Source organism: Cupressus sempervirens, chromosome 9, assembly GCF_028749045.1.
Source record: "Cupressus sempervirens isolate cs-2001-9-10 chromosome 9, ASM2874904v1, whole genome shotgun sequence".
Classification (NCBI taxonomy): Eukaryota; Viridiplantae; Streptophyta; class Pinopsida; order Cupressales; family Cupressaceae; genus Cupressus; species Cupressus sempervirens.
The window spans coordinates 324,621,680-324,637,668 of NC_143126.1; positions in this window are offsets into that span (position 1 = coordinate 324,621,680).

Genomic DNA, 15,989 nt, shown 5'->3' on the forward strand with positions numbered 1-15,989 from the left:
AAGTGGAAGCCTTTGGAAGCTGGAATGCCAACTTTGATTTTCTTTTAAATTTCAATTCTTTCACTTTTGGATGCTTTAGAGCATATTCCTTCAATGATGGATTTAGGAACCCATATTTTCTTTGATTTGGTTCTTTTGCCAGTGGACCTTTGTGGTCTCTTAAATAGTTCTATTTTTGGATTCACATGTCGATTAGAGGAGACATAGTGATCATTTGTAAATGGGTTCTCATGTTTATTTTTAAGTTGATCATCCAAATTACTTCCAAAAGGCTTGGGACTTGTGGATGAAGAAGGTTGATATGGTTGTTTTAGATGGAAATATTTATGTGAAGGACTCAAGGATTTGTATCTTTGTTGATCTTGAGGTAGGGTAGGAGAAACAAGTAATTATTTAATAGTGGAATTAGGAAATGAAGGAACACAAGGTCCCAAAATAGATGGAAAGTTTGAAGGCTTTAACTTAGATGGACAAGGACCAAGAATAGATTTAGAAGATACAAATGGATAGTAGATAGGGATATCAACATCTTTACAGTGAGAAATATTACCTAGGCCATTAATAGACTCATGAATAAATTTAATAGGAGCAACACCTTTGACAGGAGAACTTAAAGCTTTAGTATAATTTTGAAGTGGATGTGGAGAAGTAGAACAAGATGGGATACTTTGATCTTGACAAGGATTTTCAGATAGCATAGGAAAAGTATTTTTCTCACAATCTTCAGTAATATCATTAGAGATGGTGTAAGGAATATCATGATCTTTCCTAGTAGAGAGGCATGATATGGGAGATGAAGGACTATGTGGCTCTTGAGATATGAGCACTCAACTTCAAAGACTAAAGAAGGAAGATGAAACATCATTGAATAAACTCTCCTTGTGAGATTATTTACCTTCCTCTGATGATAAAAAATCATCAAATTCATATAATGTTGAGTCCAAGCCATCTCAAATTAATCCACAAAAACCCAAGAAATCTATAAATGTCTTTTAAGAAAAATAGGTTGGGAACCTAAACCAAAGCATGATTTCACCCCTTTGGGAAGATCTTATGAATCAACTTTGGAAGAACTTCTTCAAAAGAAACTCATTATTTTACCTAAAGTTAGGGACATGAGAGGGTTCTTGATCTTGATCTTTATATTTTTTAAAATCCTCTTGACATGGATCCACTTCTAAGGACAAGGTAGAATGTGGAGTTTGCATGGTAGGCCCTTGAAGAGATAGTGAAGGGCTAGTTGGAGTGGGCCTAGTTAGCATAGCATTGTACGAAGGATGAAGATATGTATTCTTAGTAGTATGGAAGAGGTTTGCAGTTAAGTCAAGACTAGCTTGGGTTTCTTTTAGAGGCAGCCCTTGAGGGTACAAATAGTCAATAGCAAAAGTAGTGGGTGTTTTCTTTGGTGGAGGTACATCAGAAAGTTTAGACACTTTAGAAGGTGAATGCATGTTGGAAGAAGTAGAAGTTGCATTTGAACTATTACTAGACATGGTTTCATGATGTTGATCAAGCTTGAAAGTAGCATCTTTGATAGATAAGTTCTTAAGTTTTTGAATTATGCCAACATCAAATAGACATTGGATTTTATTTTTCAACTCCATGCAATGTAAAGTTTCATGTAGATTATGTCTATGATAGGCACAATAATTATTCATAAAGAAGACTCTAGCTAAAGTGGCTTTAAGTAAAATAATGAGTTTCTTTTGAAGTTCTTCCAAAGTTGATTCATAAGATCTTCCCAAAGGGATGAAATCACAATTTGGTTTAGGTTCCCAAGGTTTTTCTTCAAAGACATTTCTAGATTTCTTGGGTGTTTGTGGATTATTTTGAGATGGCTTAGACTCAACATTATATGAATTCGATGATTTGTTTTCATCAGCAGAAGGTAAATAATCTCATAAGGAGAATTTATTTGATGATGTTTCATCTTCCTCCTTTAGTCTTTGAAGTTGAGAACTCATTGATTGAATTTGTTTCTTCATGTTTGCAATATGTATCTCTTCTTCCCCAATAGGAATATTGGATTTAGTGCATTTGTTGTTAGCCATTGTGATGTCCTAGGTTTATGTCAACAACCAGACATAAAATGTTTGATAGGTTTAGACCAAGACCATACCTAAATGTTCATCTCAAAGTAGGTGCAAGTTACAAAAATGGTGATGTTTTCCAAGATACCAATAGACAAAGAAGTGGCTAGAACAACCAAGAGATTGATTATTGTGACAATAATGGATAACAACACAGTAGAACAAGTGGAATAGTAGAGCAAAGAGACTAGTTCAAATGTGGTTCACAAGTGTTCAATCGAGATAGTTTAGTTTTAGACAATTGCAAATAGAGTTGTGTATGGAGTTTTCTTAACAAGTACCAGTGAAATTCATGAAGATAGTAGAGTTATCATTTTCAAGTAGTTTCTCATCAGATGTTTAACTCACCATTTCACTAATTTTTGTTAGATGTTAATGCATATTTTGGATTTGAATACTCAAGCACACTAAACACATCAACAATCCTATTAAGGCTTTCAACTAGGATATACAAAGATCAACTATAGGGTGTCCTTGATATACACAAGGTATGTGAGGCCCAAATTTGTAGATGAAAGAAAATAATGCCACATAGTTGGGAGGAGACGGTAACCCAAATCTCCACCTTCACTTCCCAAAGGTATAAAGTTCTTTGGGGCTTATCCAAGAGTGACAAGATTATACTTCAAAAAGAGGTGTCTTTCGATTCACCTCCCAATATTTATACTCTTCCATAATATGGGAGTTGAGATCATCACAAGGGGTGATGAAATTCCCAAGCATGCCTCCTAAAAATAAAAAAAGTCCACTTATTTCTTGTGCACTCAAGATCACCTAAAGGTGCAAAAGGAGCGAATATGTAAGTGGCCTAGGGGTTTAAAACACACTTGTTCTTTCCCAATGAATCTTTAAATTTTTTAATCTATTATTGAAGACACTCATGTTTAGCATGCAAGGTTATTCTCAACTTACAATGTAGTCAACATAAGAAATCGAGAGTTCATCAACAAAAGTAAATCGAGCATCATCAACATAAGAAATTGATAGGGAAAAGAGTCAATTCCTTTATGCATTCAAGATTGAATGAGTGTTCTTTTTAAGCACCAAACTTGAGTGTTAAAGATTCATTCCAATGAAAGTGTGTAAAATTCCTTTAAGCATTCAAGATTGTGTTTTAGCATGCATTATCTTAATGAAAGATTTGCCAAATTATTAAGACACTCACGATTGAATTTCATTGTTTTAAGTTTGAAGGAATTCAAGTGTGAGTTTGGATTTTGAATTTAATTGCAACATTCATTCTAAGACAAATGATTAATCATTCATGTTCATTCCTTCCTAATTTAAAGTTCTCCCATGTTTGCTTTCTTGGTACTTTCCAAAAACTTGCAATAAATGTTTTTTTTAAAATTAAAAGTCAAAGATTTGCATCATGAGTTAATTTTTTATGAAAATACATAAATTTTTATTAAAAATAGAGTTTGGAACAAACAAATATGATTTTTTACTGTGGGCTCTTGATAGTATCCCAAAATGGAATCTCTTGAAAGCGTCCCAAATCTTAAATAAAATTTCTAGATTAAAATTGTGTGCTTTAAAAAATATTAAAAACAAAATTTTAATCAAAAAAAATTAAAATTTTTACTGTAATGTCCAACAGTTATTCAAAACCCGCAAAAACAAATTTGGATCAAAATAAAGTGATTTGTGGCATAAAATAATTTTTATATGAAAAATCATTAAAAGATTATACAAAATAGGGATTGTATAAAAAAAATCTAAATTTTTTTCTATGATCTCTATCGATTGGCCATACCCTTCAATAAAATTTTCAGATCAAAATTCATTGATTTGGTCTACATTTTATGATTTTTATGAAAAAGCATAAAAAGATTATAAAAATATAATTTTGATTAAAAATATTTAATTTAATTTTTTTTTTAATAAGTTATATACGTCAATACCAACCTCTTATTAATTTTCATAAAGATTAAAAAAAATCCAAAAAAAAAAACCCTCCACGAAGATTATTAGGAAGGCAAACATGAGAAAGAAGAAGAAGAAGAAGAAGTTATTTGTAGCAGTCCCAAAGCGTCTTCCAAAGATTTTGCTGATAGTTAAGTCTCTTCCCAAAGTATCTTCAATCTTACAAGAATTCAAACGTACACAACCAATATATAAACAAAAACTAAATGCAAAACAACAAGAATGAGGCTTACAGGCCCCACGGTGGGCACTAGAAATGTGTATGCTAATTGTGGGCCTCTAAATTAAACATAGAGTTCAACATGATCCTTACATGTTAGAAACATCCCAAAATGAACATGGGATTGTCCATTTAGAATGATCCAACAAATTGATCTGTTGCCTTCTAACTAGACAGATTTTGTTGTCCACTTTCATAATTGAGAGAACAACAACTAGACCACTAGTACGAAGGATTTAATCTAGATGAAATGCAATGTCAAGCTATATATATATGAAAGTTAATCTAACAATAGCATAATAAAATTAGTCTAAATGTATGCATCTTAAGCTATATGAGAAAATATATGAAAACAAGAGAAACTTTGAATGCAAGAAATTGAGTAATCAAATTGACATTACTTCGATACTTTTCATGTGCATCCTATTCTGAAAATGAGAGCTTGAAGGTTTCTTATATAAAATCCTAGAATTTGATCAATAGTTGAGATCAAATTGAGTGAACAAATGAGATTGAAGATAAGATTTAGTCAGAATAGAAAATTCCCTTATGAAAAGGAAGTTAACTGATCACTTCTAAGTACATAATAAGGAGTTAACTTTAATCTAATTCCTTTTCAGATTTCAGTCCACTCAATATTTCCAATTCTGAATTAAAGGGAGAATATATTTGATTTAATGAAATTAAATATGACCTCATAAATGAATAATTAAATTCAATAATTAGAATGAAGGTATATTAATTAAATCAAATATATTTAATTCATTGTGTGTATTTAGCTAAAGGGGTGAATTTTAATTTAATGAAAGTACTAAGAATTATAATTAAATTAATTAAATTAATAGGTTTACCTTTTCTAATTCAATCTTGATTTAGGAATTAAATAAAGTATGTAATTAATATAGATTAGGGATTTTTTGCATTTGACGCTTAGGTCAAGTAGAGATTGTCAAAATTAGAATTGCCTAGTACAATATGTCTTTCAATGTGCCAATTTAGGGCTATTACATTGGCACGGGATATTTTAATTCCCCATTATACCCCTTTGAGAAGGCTAGAGGATTGGTGGATTTTACTAAAAGTATAAAGGATTTGGATGAGTTCATAAACAAAAATGACTTGATGGATTTGGAGATGAAAGGTGCAAAGTTTACTTGGTCAAATAATAGGAAGGGGGTTGACCTCATTCAAGTCAAACTAGACAAACTCTTTATCTTAGCTAGCTAGAATGGGCTGACTTCTTCCACTCTCATGGGATTACCTAGGATGATCTTAGATCACACCCCCATCATTTTTAATTGGAAAGAGGAGACATAGGGGGGCAAGACCTTTTAGATATGAAATTATGTGGCAGTCTCATCTAGACTTTAGAACTCGTGTGGAGAAGTGGCGAAGTATAAATATTTAGGGAACTACAATGTTTAGGCTCTTAGCTAAATTGGACAATGTGAGAATGAATGTTTTCCCTTGGCAAAAGAGATACTTTGGGGACATTTTTAAGACCAAGAAGGAGGTGAAAGAGAAACTAGAGGAACTCCAGAAGACAACTAGGGAGGGTTAGGCTTCTGAAGACATGATCCTTGAAGAGGAAAATAGTAGGAAGGTGTGGAAGGATACAATGAATAGAGAGGAAACATTCTGGAAGAAAAGATTGAGAATATTATGGCTGAAGCTTGGAGATAGAAATAAAATTTTATTTCACAAATCAACCTCTAACCATAAAAGGAGAAACACAATTGACTCAGTCACGAATGATCAAAATATAAATTAACAAAAATGGAGGAGATTGGTAGCTGGGCTAGTAGTTACTTCAAAAATTCTCATAAGTAGGACCATAGGGCCTTCAATGGGGAGGATAGATAGTGGTTGATTGAATTCATGCCTAATTTGATCTCAACAGATGAGAATGAGGAAGTTACATAATTGGTCATTGAGGAGGAAGTTTGCAGAGCTATCTTCTTCGTGAAAGCTTACAAGTCTCCAGGCCTTGATGGTTTCCCCTTGACCTTCTTCCAACACTTCTGGGATGTTATAAAGGTTGATTTGGTTAGAGCTATACATGAATTCTTCAGGACTGAGAAGTTACTCAAGGGGTAGAAGCACAAACCTATGTCACCCTTTTGTAAAGGAAAAGTCTAACAAAAGTATAACTATTCACCTTCAATGAAATAAAATTGGTATTATTATTTTGAATTTTAAAATCAAGTAAATTAATGAAATGTGTTGAAATCGATGAATTTTAGGATTATAATTTTTAATAATTATTTGGAATAAGAATTGATATATTTTTGTATTTTTTAAAGATAATTTTTTATCTGCTAAAAAATGCTGAAAATTAGGGGTCTAGTTCCCACCACAAAACTATATGGAACTAAACTTATTTCCCTTTGATCTCAGTCTATGTTATAGGTAAGATATATAGCTAGAAAAATCTAAAATAAAAATAATCTTTAGACCTATATTTTCTCTTTTATAATTATTCAAATTTTAACTTACCGGAAATCGATAGTTTTCATCTCCCACCACATTTTTCAAAACAAATCTATTCTAACTAGGAGAAAAAATAGACATTCTAGAACATGACTCTCTCCTCTAGAACGTCATATAATTTAAATTTTTTTAATATTATTTAATATTTTTTCTTTCTCAAAATTGACATCTTTTTTAGTGTTAAAATACATGCTTATAGAATTTTCTAATTACAATATATTATATCTAATTATAACACTATAAACTCTATATGAGAATATTCTTGACTCCAAGCTCTATAAAATGGTGTTTATATGTTATTAAAAAAAAATCATAAAAAATAGTAAGAGTTATTGAACCCCCACTTTTCTAAAATAATTTTATTTCTTTAGTAATTGGATACAAACTAGTATAAAACATGCATTTAATGGACACTTCCAATTGGAAAAGTGTGAGACCATATATAACTTAGCTAGAATAAATTTATCGAGATCATATGTTTGACCAAAATTATTTTTTAGATAGAAATATTAAAATTCAATCATTTTGATAAGTCAGCCTAAAAAGTGGCACAACTTTGTACTTTTACCCTATGAGAATTAATAAAACTTACATAGTTCTAGTCCCAAAAATTAAGGACCCGAGGGCTCTTTTTGACTTCAAACCCATCAGCATGTGTAACACTACCTATAAGACATTCTCTAAGATAATGATGAACCAACTAAAGTCATTCCTCGAAAAATTCATAGGGAAAACTTAGAATGGGTTTGTCTCGAGTCGACAGATCCTAGATGTTGCTATCACTACTCATGAGGTGTTACGCTCGATGGATAAGAGTGGTAGTCTAGGTATGACTTTAAAGTTAGACATTTTCACAACTTATGATAGAATTTGATGGAATTTCCTATATGAATTAGATGAATGGAGAGAATTGGTTTCAATCAGGGAGCTATTAATATTATTAGATCAATGGTTGAGACTGTCAACTACTCAATGCTGGTGAATGGTATGCCCTGGGGAAATTTCAACAGGAAAGGGACCTAAGATAAGGGGACCCTATTTCTCCTTACCTATTCATCATGGTTGCTAAAGTATTGGGAAGAGCATTCTTGACAAAGGTGGATGGAGGAGAGATAAAAGACGTTAAACCTACTAACTCCTTCTTGACAGAGGTCATACAACAGTTTTTGGATGTTAACTTCCTTAGTGGGAACTCTTCAGTGTCAAAAGCTAGAGCTTGGAAACATGTCTTGGAGATCTATGCTGTCCACATGGGCCAAAAGATTAAATTGGATAAAAGAAAGGTGTTCTTCTTCAACACTGAGCCAAAATTCTAGAGAAGGGTGCTAAATATTCTTGGTTTCAATATTGCCTACCTTCTAGATATGTATTTAGGGCTCCCATTGACTTTTAAAGAGGTAAGTAATCACTTTTAGAATATTATTATGAAAAAGATGTAAAAGAAGTTGAATGGGTGGAAAGGAAAAACTTTAAGTAGTATGGGTAAGCTCCAACTATTGACTTCTTCTCTCTAGGGTATCTCAATTTAGTTCCTCTTGTTCAAAATCTCTAAGGCAATGATTGAGAAATTGGAGAAAATCCAAAGAAACTTCCTTTGGGGGAGGGGGGAAGAATAGGATGAGTCTAGTGAGTTGGGACACTGTGTAGACCAAAAAATAAAGGTGGTTTAGGTATAAGAAAGATTACTAACTTAAAAAATTTTCTCCTTAATAAGATTGGTTGGAAATCTGTGAAGGATGAAGCCAACTAGTGTAAGATACTCAGAGCTAAATACTTGGGAAACTTGAATTATATTTAGTATATTTGGAGAAATGACCTTCCTGTTGGATCTAAGATATCATGTGGTAAAATTTAAAAAAATAGAAGTCTACTAAGGAAAGGAGTGAGGTGGTTGGTGGGTGAGGGTAGCCAAGTTAATTTCTGGGAGGATACTTGGTTAACAGGAAAACCTCTGGTCAGAATGAAGTTTCGTATCCTTAGAGAGCACCGCCTGTTGTAGGTGGGAAGTAAGGTGATGGATTTCATTGGGCTGGGTAGGAGGTGGAAGAAGTTACAACTACACTAGGGTTATATAGATGGAGGTAGTTTGGTGGAGGAATTGAAGGAGCTCCTCAAAGGTTATAGAATTTTGGGGGTGGCTCACAATGACACCTTCATTTGGAAAGCAACCTCATCTAGGGATTTTTCTATTGGTTCTACTTATAGGATGATTTTTGAGAAATATTTGGAGCCTAATTGCTGGTGGAAGATTTGGATCGATCATCTGATTCTAAAATTTAATATTTTTTGGTGGGTCACTATACATGAGAAGATCCTAACCATAGATAACCTTAGGAAAAGGGGATTCCAATTACCCAATAGATTCTATTTGTGTAAAGGTGAGGAAGAAAGTATTCCTCATCTATCCTTGGAGTGTAGCTTTTCTATTAACATCTGGGGTAGGTTATTTCAAAAGTTGGAGATGGTTTGGGTTTTCCATAAGGGAATTGATCAATTCATTATGAGTTGGCAATGTTCATTCCTCCACCCACTCCTTATCCAAATTTGGAAGGTGATCACCACCATGTCTGTTGGGCCATTTAGAAGGAGAGAAATAATAGGGTCTTCATAAATGAAGAAAGAAGTGAGGAGGTTGTAACTGAGTTGATCTTCAAGCTAATTGTGGAGAATATGTAGAATTGCAGGTGGCAAAAATTGTCTGTTCCTCCCACTATGATAGAACAGAGGATTTCCAGATGGTGGAATCTTGAACAAGGTTTCATGGAGGTTGATAATTAAAAAAAACTTGCAAGAGTAAGGACAAGATGGCACCCCCCCAAGGAGAGCTGGGTTAAACTTAACTTTGGTGGAGTGACTAGAATGGAGGGATTGATAGGAGGGGGTATGGTTAGAGATTGTAATGGTAGAATGTTGATGGCATATGCTGGTAACTGGGGAAATTCTCGAATAATGTAGAGGCTATGGCCCTCCTTTAGTGCTTGAAAATGGTTATAGGTGTGGGATGGGAGAATGTGGATATTGAAGGAGACTCAAGGATTGTTGCTGAAATAGTGAAAGGCAACATGAAAGATGGTTGGGTGATCAAAAGGGTGATAGAAGTAATTTGGCATTTATTAACTATCCTAAAAAGGTGTGATTTGCAACATATTTATTGAGAGGAAAACACATCAACTAACATGATGTAGCCCTGGGTCTGAGAGTGCATGGATTATGTTGTTGGACAGAAATTGGAGTGTTACCAAATTTGGTAAGACTTTTAGTGAATAAAGATAATATCCCATGATTGGGTCAACTTGAAAATATTTTATGGAATTTAGTGACAACTCAGTGCTAAGACAACTGATGGGGCCAGTTCACTATGGATAGATGGCAAGGAATGAAGGAAAGGGTACTTTCAATAATAAATTCACATGGTTCGAAAGGGAAACCAATTAAAAGTATGATTTGTGTATTTTTATAAAAAAAAATTATCATTACTTCATACTAGATGTCGAGTAACATTTCAAATTTAAAAAGGCTTTGACATCTTAGAAATGATGAAAAAGAGTAGTATTGGGATAAAGGTAGTTGAATAATGATAACAAATTAGAGAAGTGACATGGGTATTCATGACAATAAAGGCCTTTATGAGTACTTAGTGCAACTTATTTTTCACATAAGTGTGACTGTGTTTTAAAAAATTTCCTCTAGTCTAGAGCTTTGAAAGGAGTGATAATTGAGGTTGAGGTTACTATAATGGGGGGAGATCCATTGTATATTGAGCCTTCAATGATCGAGGACAGTACCCATAAACTGCTAACCAGGTATATACTTAAGAGGAATTGGTTCCATTCATGGAGGTGCTGAATGGGTTTGATGAGAGTTGTTCCCAATAGTTTTTGAATTCTTGGGATGAACATAAGGTGATGGTTAATTGTATTATGTTTTAGGTTTCTAAGGAAATTATTTGTTTGGTGACAGGTCTTGCAATGAAAGAGAGAAAATGACAGAAGATGAAGCTAGCCTAAAACACTTTTTCTAGGAGGGTGAAGAACCCATTCACCATCATGGAGGGTCTTTGCATAAAAACCTCCTAGAGCCATGGAATGAAGTTTTTTTTATTGTCAATGAAATATTTGACTTTCGAAGGGAGGTATGGTGTTTGCTACTACTACCATTTTCCCCTCTTAAATCACTTCTGCCCTCATGATTATATTTCTATTCCTCTCTTCTTGTTATATGAATTAGTTGATACTATTTTTGATGTTAAGGAAAAGATGAAAATAGTGGTTAATTATGCTATTCTCCAATAGGGGCTGATGTTTCATCTTTACCAATTCCATATGGACTTGTTACCCCTAGAATTGTGGAGGTAGATATCCCAACTCTGCATAACCCTAGCCCCCACTAAATCCCCCTAAGAATTATTGACCCTAGAGCCCCTACCTCCCAACCTTCATCTAGTGGGTCCCCTTAGGAGAGGAAGATTTCCCCCTGGTAATTAAAAAAATATAGAGAAAGGGAAAGAGGAGGAGCTGGAGGACTTGGATGATGAGGTTAGAGGTGGGAGGTAAAGGTCTAGGAGAATTGAAAAATCTAATGCAAAAAGGAAGATGAGGTCCAATGCCTTGCATGAGAAGGGTTTAGATTTTGAAGAGATGGTCCATCCCAAATAGAGAGTGAAACATAAGACATTGAACTATGGCTTGGGGAATCATGAGGAGAAGGAGGTGAAAATTTCAAACTCTTCTATGTCTAGCTCAAGTGAGATTAAAGGTAGAAAAGAGATGAACCATGTCTTCACTTCTATTACCATGGGTAAAATGGACCTTATGTAAGACTAGTTCCCTAAAACTGTGGAAAGAGCCCCTTCCCCTATGATGATGTCTTCTCTAGCTAGGGTGATACCTAAAGAAAAGGTTATTGCTAACCCCTTGGTTTTGTAGGATAATGACATGGACATGGTGCAGGGTAATCTGGATGGTAAGCTAGAGGCTTCCAAGGAGACCCATAAATTTGAGGCTTCTAAGAGAGAGGATGCAAGCTTTGGAGGAAAAGGTCAGACTTTTATCTAAGTTCACCATTAAGGTGACACACATGACTATCACTACACTACACCTATTGAAGAATAACTAGGAGGAGGACTTGACCCACGAGGACTCTAGAATTTTGTTTGATTCAAAGTAGAAGATTGGACCAACATCCTCCTTAAAGGGAAGGACGAGAAAAATCCCAATTAGGGCCTACTAGTCTATGTTTTTATGTTTAATGGTTTGCTAGTTTTTGGACTTAGTCGGTTTAAAGGTTGGTATGCCTTTGTTTAAAAAAACTTTCACTAATTGTACTATTCTAGTCAGTCTTAGTAGGATGCTTGTTGACTTTATTATTATACTCTTTCATATGATGCTTTTGTTTTGATAAGTGGTTGCAAGGGTTAATTCTATGTTTTTGTTAATATGTTGGTTGTTGGCCAGTTTGTCTTTTGTATGGGCCATCCCCCTTGTTTTGGCTTCTTTATTATTCAAAAAAATATAGTAGGCCACCATGATTTACAAAGAGGTTGTCATAGTTGTATAGGAATTGTGACAATCATACAAGAGACCAAAGAGAAAATACTATGGTTGTACAAATGTTGCCACTTCAAATATGTAAGAAATGTGCACTTGTTTGTCCAATAAATATAGAGCTATAAAATACAAAATGTAAAAGGTAGAACATGGATTTCTCCTCTTGAATTCTTTAGCAAACACTATATTTTTAATAAAATGCCAACAAAAAATATACTCTTTTTATCCTTCAATTGCACTAAATCTTTGTAATATCCTTCATTTTGATTCTTTAATTTAAATCAATGTTATATTTTATTGCTTTAGATTATCAAAGAAAAAATTACCTAAAATTGAAAAAAGAATAGAAATAAGATTTCTATAGTTTTCCATATAGTTTAATTTTAGTTTATAATTGATGAAGTTATCTCTTAATGCGTGTCCTTTTATGTACTTTATCCACCTTTATAGTTATAATTTATCTATTACTTTATTTAGAATTTGAATGTATCCTTTTATATTTCCTTTTTAAAAATGTAAATCATGTATACATCAATTATAATGTTCATAATTTACATTATTATGAAACTTTAAAAATGTCAACATTATTTTTGAAACAAAAAGTGTCTTACTGAGATAAATCCAATCCACTCACAATTGAAATTATCACCATGTGTAACACTACCTAATATTGACAATAATTTTAAAGGTGCATTGTTGAGTGCATAAGAATGGAAAAGGATTAAATTACAAGAGGAAAGTATATACATTACATGCCTTCATGTAACATGCCATCAACCTAAAGTAAAGGTGCATTCATGTTACATGCCTTCATGTAACATGCCCATTTTCTTTTTGAATTTTGAACGATGGAGGGCCCTAAACCTCTGGATCCGCCTTCTTGTCCGAACCTGCAACTAGTGCTTGTGGTGAGTAGAGATGCTGACCAATTTTTTGGCGGTGGATCCATGGTGTTTGATGGGTCAGGGTATGTCAAGCTAGCTTTGGAGGATGGACGGTCAAGTGTGGACATCCCTGAGCAGATGAGAGGAAGTTCTATCGGTTGTCAGCATGGAGATGCCCAAAAGTTGGATGTGGGTTCTCTATCAGGATGGAAGAATGCACTTGTGGGTTCCAAAATGTCCAGCCCCATCATGGAGAATCCCATGGTAACACATGGACAAGAAGGTCCTATGATTGCACTCCCTGATGGCATGATGGATAATGTGACTTCTGGCCTCAAACTTTGTGTTGTTGGCAGATTTGGTGCTTTCTGCCCTTCTATCAAGATGGTAAGGAAATGGGTGGACCATAAGTGGAAGGTCAAAGGAACTGTAAGTGTTTCTGCCATGCCAAGTGGTCTTTTTTGTTTCAGAGTCACCATAGAAGAAGATCTAATGGCGGTTCTGTCTGGGACTTGGTATTTTGGGAAGCATTGTCTAACCTTGACTAGATGGGATCCAAGCTTTGATGCTGGTTTGGAGCTAAACAAACTTGCCCCAGTTTGGTTAAGATTACCTAGCCTCCCTCTGGAATTTTGGGATGAAAGGATATTAAGATAGGCGGGGAACTCTGTTGGTCATTTTGTTACTACTGACAAAGTGACAATGCAAAAATTGAGACTTGTCTATGCTAGATTCTGTGTGAATGTAGCACTGAACATAACACTACTTACTGTGGTCACTTTAAAAATTAAATGGGATGAGAGAGTTCAGCTCATAGAATATGAGAATGCTGGCTTATTTTGCCAAAGATGTGGGCAATTCAATCACCTTATTGTGGATTGCAAAGCTAAAATGCAAAAAGATAAATAGGAGTGCTCCCCAGGGATAGTTATGGAGAACATTGGGGAACCTTTTGTACAAATTGAGAAGACAATAACGAAACCTCCTATGACCTTGCCCTTTATGACCTCCATGCAGGATATGAGTCCTAGGGGTAAGGAGACTAAGGAAGATGTGAAGGCTCAGGAGGAATACCCTTTCAAAAGAGATTTGGAGGATCTTCTGGGCTCACCTTTGACGAGGTCTTTGACAGAAGAGTGTTTGGAAGATGGAAAAATAGAAGGAACCAACACTACACAAGATTTGACAACAATCTAGTTTGGGGGGAACAAGCTTGAAACCCCTTCTAAGGGGAAAGGGATAACCCCCGCTTTCATGGGCTCCCCAACAATAGGGGGGGGGGCGGGGGGACCATAAGCATAAATAAGTTGATATAAGGGAGTTAGTTTGCTCCCCTCTGAGGATAGTAAAGGCCTCGCAAGCTGAGATAGCGGTGAGAGTAATGGAAAGCATTGATAATATGGATAAGGAGATGAGCCCCTCTTTGCCTCAGGAGGATAATGGGGAATGGGATGTAGTGCCTGCCCCTAGTTTGCATTTTGTTATTGTTGCTGGACTCTTTTAGAGCTAGTTTTATGTTGTTGGTTAGCAACATTCTTTTGAGATTATCAGATATTGTGCTATGGATTCAGTTTATTATGTGATGAGATTACTTAGACTTTACATTTCAAGTATGCATGATGATTATTTTCAATGCTTTCAGTTATTAATGATGATTAGTAAGATGATTTATTATCATATGTGTTTTCTTATGGATACTTACCCCATACTTGCATGTGTATGGTGTGCGTGTTTGCTTTGTGTGTTTGCTTTTGTATGGTGTGTCTGATGTGGTTAAGGAAAAGAGTCATAGTCACCTGCTAGTTGGGATCTACACGATGCACCACTTCCTACCATTGCCTGTTTAGTTTAGTATATATTGTGCTTGTACATGCATAGTTTTTATGTAAGTTGCAAGTGCCAGGTATTGACTTCCCTGAATTGCCAGGATGAGCGTACCCTATCACATTATCTCATTGATAAGAAAGGGGAGACAAATTCTCAAGTCCAAATCCCAACCCTTTAAGCCATTTGTTCTAATTAAAAAATTAGGACAAGTATCTAAGTTGAGTACCCTCCGAATGCATCAGATGATGTAATTCGTGATATAAACCCCTTGGTTTGATTTGTATATATTTTGGTTATGATGGGTTTTTCGTATTTTTACCTTTGTGAGTCTTTGGAGTATTTTCTATTAATTAAGCCTAATTAAAAGATTTAATTAATGATTTAATTAGATTTTAAAAAAATGATATTTTAATATTTATTTTATTTAATTAATTGAAAAATTAATTAAATAAAATAATTAAATTTGAAAATAAAATAATTAGATTGGAAGATAAAAGTTATAATATTAAATTTGGAATGTGACAATATTTATTTTAATAATAATATATTTGAAGCTCATTTTTAAATAAATGACTAAATAATAATATTATTAAAGCTAATAAATATTTTAGCAATAAAGTTTTAGAAAATAAAATTTAAAAGTGGTAAATATATTTTAAATTATTAAAAGATTCTAAATCTCATATGATTAAAATATAAATATATTAAGATTGAAAAGTGGAGATATTAAAGTTAGTGCATAAATAAATTAAATTGGAAAGAGTAAAGTAAATTGGAGTTATAAGCTTGCATGGGAATTAACATGTGTCATCAACACGGGGGTTAGTACATCAATTAAGCACAAGGTGTCTACAATTCTATGACTCATCAAAAAGGTTGGAAAATACCCATGCTTAGTTGGTGACATCTTTCAGCGGTTTCAAGAAGCATTCTAAATTTTTTTTGAGAGCTCTTGATATTCAGGCATTCATAGAAGCTTAAAAGCTTAATGAAAGCTACAAGCTTA